This window comes from Lepidochelys kempii, chromosome 14 (genome assembly GCF_965140285.1).
Source record: "Lepidochelys kempii isolate rLepKem1 chromosome 14, rLepKem1.hap1, whole genome shotgun sequence".
Taxonomy (NCBI): domain Eukaryota; kingdom Metazoa; phylum Chordata; order Testudines; family Cheloniidae; genus Lepidochelys; species Lepidochelys kempii.
Genome location: NC_136393.1, coordinates 40407312 through 40414156, shown reverse-complemented (window position 1 = coordinate 40414156; position 6845 = coordinate 40407312). Strand labels below are relative to the sequence as shown.

At 45.0% G+C, this 6845-nt stretch overlaps 2 protein-coding genes across 2 annotated transcripts in view; both read right to left on the bottom strand.

The window, feature by feature from the left end:
* LOC140904638 (uncharacterized) overlaps nucleotides 1-6845 on the bottom strand; it is an 819798-nt gene that overhangs the window by 485925 nt on the left and 327028 nt on the right.
* LOC144929355 (C-type lectin domain family 2 member D2-like) overlaps nucleotides 1-6845 on the bottom strand; it is a 287754-nt gene that overhangs the window by 120764 nt on the left and 160145 nt on the right. The gene's annotated exons all lie outside the window — the stretch shown is intronic.

Here is a 6845-nt window from a genome sequence, read left to right as displayed (position 1 = left end):
CAGTGCTCAGGTGAGTACAAGCTATAAGTTATATTCTAAGAGGATGTTATTATTTGATTATACCATTTTAAATAATTAATGACAAAGCACAAAATAGTAATAAAAATAAGGAAAATTACTGCAGCCAGGACAGATTAGACATTTTAGAACTCACTACTCAATGAATTAAATATAAGCATAAGAGGGAAATAAAATTATGAAATGCCCGCTGTTAGGGGGCTTATTCCTTCACCCATTTACTTCCCTGGTCCTTCTCGCATGAACAGAGAGCAACAATACCCGAAGTCCAAAGGTGCAAACAATTCGATGTTTATTGGGGGGAACTTCCAGCAAGCATGATTCCAGTTTCCTTCCTTAGTATCCTCCTTCCCAGCTCTGACACCACAAAGCCTGACACCTGTGTCCCTGTTCCCATTCCTGCCCTTAGCCAAACATGATTCCAACTTCCTTACTCCCATTCCCTGTTCCCATTTCCCCCTTTAGCAAAACATGATTCCAATTTTCTTACCCCCATTCCCTGTTCCCATCTCCCCCTTTAGCAAAACATGATTCCAATTTTCTTACCCCCATTCCCTGTTCCCATCTCACACCCCCACATGCCCACCCCCACCCCCACCCCGTCACTTCCTCATTGACTACAGATTATATAGTAAAACTTGAGTTCTGCTTAGCTATACCTTAACCAATCATTTTCCTGAAATTTAACTAACCAATCCTAACATATTGTAACATGATTATGTAACCAATTATATCCCACCACCTCAATTAGTTTACACCCAGCAAAATTAATTATACAGCAGACAGGAACAATCACAGAACCAGACAGAGATTATACAGACAAACAACAGCAAAGTGGGAACTATAATGACAAAACAATACAGAAGTGAGGATTTCACATCCCAGCTATTGATAAGTGAGTTCTTGCCAGACAGGATGCTATCAAACTAAGTTTCCTTTTACATTTTCTAGGCACTTCCCTTTCTCTGGAGGTGATAGGAATACAGTCCTGTCCTGATAGTGCCTGACAGCCCAATAGCACCTTATTTCAATGTGACGAGTTTGGAAAGTGAGGATGTGACCGTTCGCTTCCCAGCTTATGGCTGCCTCTGCTGCTTAGCCAAAGGCCTGAGCCTAAGAACAGGGCCTCAGACTGTCACAGTAAGAGAAGGCCCTTACACCAGCAGACAGTGATTTTGATTCTTTCTTTTATACCTCTATCACTAGCCAAGTGATAAGAATACACCTAAATTCTTAGAGTACAGGCCTTTGCAGACAGGCCTGAATATCTATATCCTAACACTCCACCCCTTTTTTTTCTTTTTCTTTTGGGATCCTCCTGCCCAGGTATCCCTGGAAAAGCATAGGACATATGGTGACACATTTCCTGATAGGGCCAGGCATCAAGGTGGAAGGTGTCGATATTCCATTTGTCCCACTGCCCCTTGTGTAGTATAGTGCCCTGCACCTTCTCTCATACGGGCATACCACACCTATTCCAATTAGTGTTCCAGACTTCCCATTAGAGTGGGCCTGAGAAGGTTGGGTCCGGGTTGTCTAGTACACTGCAGGGTTTGGAGGGCTTATTACATTACTTATACGTTATCTCCCTATGCAACGTAACACAAGTACAGTTAACAATACAAAATCCACAGCAACACCGAGTCCTGACCACTGCAGTATGGTCCAACATCCGAGACACCCCCAAAATACTGCCTCTCCTCCTTCGATGGGGTCACGATCTTGTGTCCAGTTGCTGGCAGTTGCAACAAGCTGCTCCTTCAAGTTTTGTATGCTTTTGTCCATATCACAAGTCCATTGAATGTTCACAGAGAAATGGGATATTGTCCAAACCAGCTTGACCACTTGGTATGGAATCAGGCAGTAAGCCCTGGCTTATTCACAGCAATAAGATTCACAGATCCATTTGTGCACCAAAGTCCATATAGCAGCATGTAGATGGGTGTAGTTTGGTTATGGGCTGGTGTAATTGTGCCCCCAGTAATATGTACATTCCCAGCAAAACACCTTATACACAGTACACCCAATTGTCCACCCCTTGCATAGGCCATTGATCCCGCTCCTCTATAGTCATAGGAGAGGGGCACATCCAAACATCTTCTATTGATTTACACTATTTTACACACACCTCCATTAATTCCCAGTTAGCTCCTCCCCTTTTCATTATTTCCATAGGGCTTGTGGGGGCCACCTTAGTTGCCATTCCATTTCCAGGCACCACGGTAGCTATTACACAGGTGCTGGCCTCCTAGTTGAGAATTTGCATTCCCATACACATCTTCCCCCCCAAGGCCAGCCTTTGGAAGCCATCCCCCACCCACATCATGAGGTTTTCTGTTCATTAAAACACAACAATGCCAGCAACAAGACAAACACCACAGACAAACAACACAAAACATAGATCCATGGTATTCTGGGTTATTTTTCCGCTGGCGCCAGCTTGCTTGTAGAGTGTCTGAAAAACAAAAGAAACAATTTCCTTCCCCATGGTGGGGACAGATTATTGCTTAATAATAATACCACTTTCTTTTACAAATGTCCTTGCTACTTGCAGGAAAAACAGAAGAATTACCTCCAGACTGTCCTTATTTTGTTCTATAGTCAGGCTAGTGAATTACCTCACTCACTGGTCATTTATGAAATTTATGAGATGGTGTACCTCAGTTTCCCCTCTTGTACAACAGACCAAGTTTGCAATAGTTTCTCTGCTGTACCAAGCTTTAAGTTTATTCTCAGGTAATAGCTGAGACACAGCTTCAGATTTTAGCACTGTACACACACACACACACACACACACCCCTTAAGGTTAACCTGTCCCCCTTATTTTCAGGCTTGACTTGTTTTTTTCACCTCCCTTTCCTGAAGGGCCATAATCTGAGTCTTCTAGTAGCTTGTTTGCTGACTGGATGTATTCATTATTTGCAGCTCCTTTGTGCCCATCAGCTAGGTAATTTGCATTTACACACAGAGGCTTACTAGCTTGCTTTTGGATCCAAAGCTGTTAGCAGCTCAGACACTGTCTTAAAAGGGAAGCATTTTACTTCCACCAGAGTTCTGATTACTTTCCACTTTCATCTCCTGCTCCAAAACACAGCGATCTGAAAAAGAAAGCACAACCTATTGTGGCTCCTTTTGGAGCCCTATTAGGATTTTAATGAAGTACCATGTTTTATTTGCATTTCTTTTACTCCTTTTCCAATATACACTGCACATGTCCTGGGAAAATGCAAATTCCTTCCATATAGTTTAACCTCCATAACATCATATTAGCCAAATTAATTTTACACAAGGTATAACTGCCTCCCCCATGCCTACAGAGTTTTCATGCAGAACCCACCAAAGCAACAATCTGATCCCCCAGAGCCATCCCAAGGTTCAGTGTTCCCATCATTCCTCCCCTTTTCCTTTTCTTTTACCTGTGCACACATACACACAAAATTCTGTTTTGCCTAACATCCCTTGCACTGTAATTACTCTTTTTACATAACTGTACCCCGATTACACTTCCATCTTGTACAACTACACACAACCAGGGGCAGCCAAGTTAAGTTCCAAAAGAAACCTCTTCCATCCTTTAGTGATTTTGATTATATTACCCAATAGTCAAATAATTTTGCTCAGATTCTCTCTCTACCTGCTGCCTGCAGCAGTCCCTTATAGACCATTTCTGTGGGAAAAGGGCCCATTTTCCCTCAGAATAGCTTTAAAGGCTTCTGTGGACAGAAGCATAGTGGTGACAGTAGCCACTCTACCTGACCCCCTTGGATAATTTAATTACCAAGCTTCCATCCAATGTGACTGCACAGAGTTGCACATACAGTTACATGTATATAACTGGGTTTTATCATTAAACAAAAACTTCCTTCTTGACATCTCACATAAGTATCCAAAGTACCCTCCATTAAAACTTCAGAAAAACAAAAGAGTGTGGAAAGGCAGGTTGCACTTTGAAACTTTTATTTTATTTTTTTTTCCTCCACTCCCCCAGGACCAAGTCTCAGATCCAGTCTCTAAAGGTGGTCTGTTAACTCTGCTTTTGACCTTAAACCCTTTTGTGCCAAATCATCTTTCACTACCCCTAACTAATTTACAACCCTTCAGCAGCCCTTGCTGAAGCAGCACCAAACTTGAAAGATTTCTGGCAGCTTTCCATAATGCTGCCCTTACTTCAAACCTCTCAAGCAGACTGAAGTGCCTCTTTTCCCTGGGAGGCATTCAGTCCCGATGGGCAGGGACCTTCTTCCCCTACCCATATACCAAGGAGGGTGGCCCCCATACCTCTGGGTCCCCTAACACTTCCTCCATTTCCTTTTTAATCTTATCCCAGGTTGACCCCTGTACCTGGTATGGGCCCTGGTCCTCCCTTATCCATTTATCCAAAAAATCCTTTACCCTGGCTTGCCAGAACCCGCAACTACCATCACGAGAGTTCGCGATACCCCCTCCAAGCAGCTGCGCGGACTGTTGGGGAGGGGGACTTACAGGCTGCCACTCACCTATCCAATGCGATGCATCCGAGTCACGGCACCAAGATGTTAGGGGGCTTATTCCTTCACCCACTTACTTCCCTGGTCCTTCTCGCATGAACAGAGAGCAACAATACCCGAAGTCCAAAGGTGCAAACAATTCGATGTTTATTAGGGTGAACTTCCAGCAAGCATGATTCCAGTTTCCTTCCTTAGTATCCTCCTTCCCAGCTCTGACACCACAAAGCCTTACACCTGTGTCCCTGTTCCCATTCCTGCCCTTAGCCAAACATGATTCCAACTTCCTTACTCCCATTCCCTGTTCCCATTTCCCCCTTTAGCAAAACATGATTCCAATTTTCTTACCCCCATTCCCTGTTCCCATCTCCCCCTTTAGCAAAACATGATTCCAATTTTCTTACCCCCATTCCCTGTTCCCATCTCACACCCCCACATGCCCACCCCCACCCCGTCACTTCCTCATTGACTACAGATTATATAGTAAAACTTGAGTTCTGCTTAGCTATACCTTAACCAATCATTTTCCTGAAATTTAACTAACCAATCCTAACATATTGTAACATGATTATGTAACCAATTATATCCCACCACCTCAATTAGTTTACACCCAGCAAAATTAATTATACAGCAGACAGGAACAATCACAGAACCAGACAGAGATTATACAGACAAACAACAGCAAAGTGGGAACTATAATGACAAAACAATACAGAAGTGAGGGTTTTCACATCCCAGCTATTGATAAGTGAGTTCTTGCCAGACAGGATGCTATCAAACTAAGTTTCCTTTTACATTTTCTAGGCACTTCCCTTTCTCTGGAGATGATAGGAATACAATCCTGTCCTGATAGTGCCTGACAGCCCAATAGCACCTTATTTCAATGTGACTAGTTTGGAATGTGAGGATGTGACCGTTCGCTTCCCAGCTTATGGCTGCCTCTGCTGCTTAGCCAAAGGCCTTAGCCTAAGAACAGGGCCTCAGACTGTCACAGTAAGAGAAGGCCCTTACACCAGCAGACAGTGATTTTGATTCTTTCTTTTATACCTCTATCACTAGCCAAGTGATAAGAATACACCTAAATTCTTAGAGTACAGGCCTTTGCAGAGAGGCCTGAATATCTATATCCTAACACCCGCCCCCCCACACAGCAGACAGGAGGCTCCCAGGAGCAGCTTGGCCGGGGCGGTTCCAAGCAGGGAGGTGGGTGGGGACAGATGGCCGGCCGCAGATGGCCGAAGAGCAGCGGGGGAAGGAGGGACAGGACACCCCTGCTCCAGAGGCACCAGCCAGCACATCATAGAATCATAGAATATCAGGGTTGGAAGGGACCTCAGGAGGTCATGCAGTCCAACCCCCTGCCCAGAGCAGGACCAATCCCCAACTAAATCATCCCAGCAGGGCTTTGTCAAGCCTGACCTTAAAAACTTCTAAGGAAGGAGATTCCACCACTGGTAATGCATTCCAGTGTTTCACCACCCTCCTAGTGAAAAAGTTTTTCCTAATATCCAACCTAAACCTCCCCCACTGCAACTTGAGACCATTACTCCTTGTTCTGTCATCTGCTACCACTGAGAACAGTCTAGATCCATCCTCTTTGGAACCCCCTTTCAGGTAGTTGAAAGTAGCTATCAAATCCCTCCTCATTCTTCTCTTCCGTAGGCTAAACAATCCCAGTTCACAGAATCACAGAGTTGGAAGGGACCTCAGGAGGTCATCTAGTCCAACCCCCTGCTCAAAGCAGGACCAGTCCCCAGTGTTTGCCCCAGATCCCTAAATGGCCCCCTCAAGGATTGAACTCACAACCCTGGGTTTAGCAGGCCAATGCTCAAACCACTGAGTTATCCCTCCCCCCTCAGCCTCTCCTCATAAGTCATGTGTTCCAGTCCCCTAATCATTTTTGTTGCCCTCCGCTGGACTCTCTCCAATTTTTCCACATCCTTCTTGTAGCGTGGGGCCCAAAACTGGACACAGTACTCCAGATGAGGCCTCACCAATGTCAAATAGAGGGGAACGATCCCGTCCCTCGATCTGCTGGCAAATGCCCCTACTTATACATCCCAAAATGCCATTGGCCTTCTTGGCAACAACGGCACACTGTTGACTCATATCCAGCTTCTCGTCCACTGTAACCCCTAGGTCCTTTTCTGCAGAACTGCTGCCTAGCCATTCGGTCCCCTAGTCTGTAGCGGTGCCTGGGATTCTTCCGTCCTAAGTGCAGGACTCTGCACTTGTCCTTGTTGTCCTTGTTGAACCTCACCAGACTTTGGGCTACTGCAGTGGCTGCAGTTCTTCTGCACGGCTTGGCACTACTAGAAACCTGTTCCACAATGCTTGGGACTG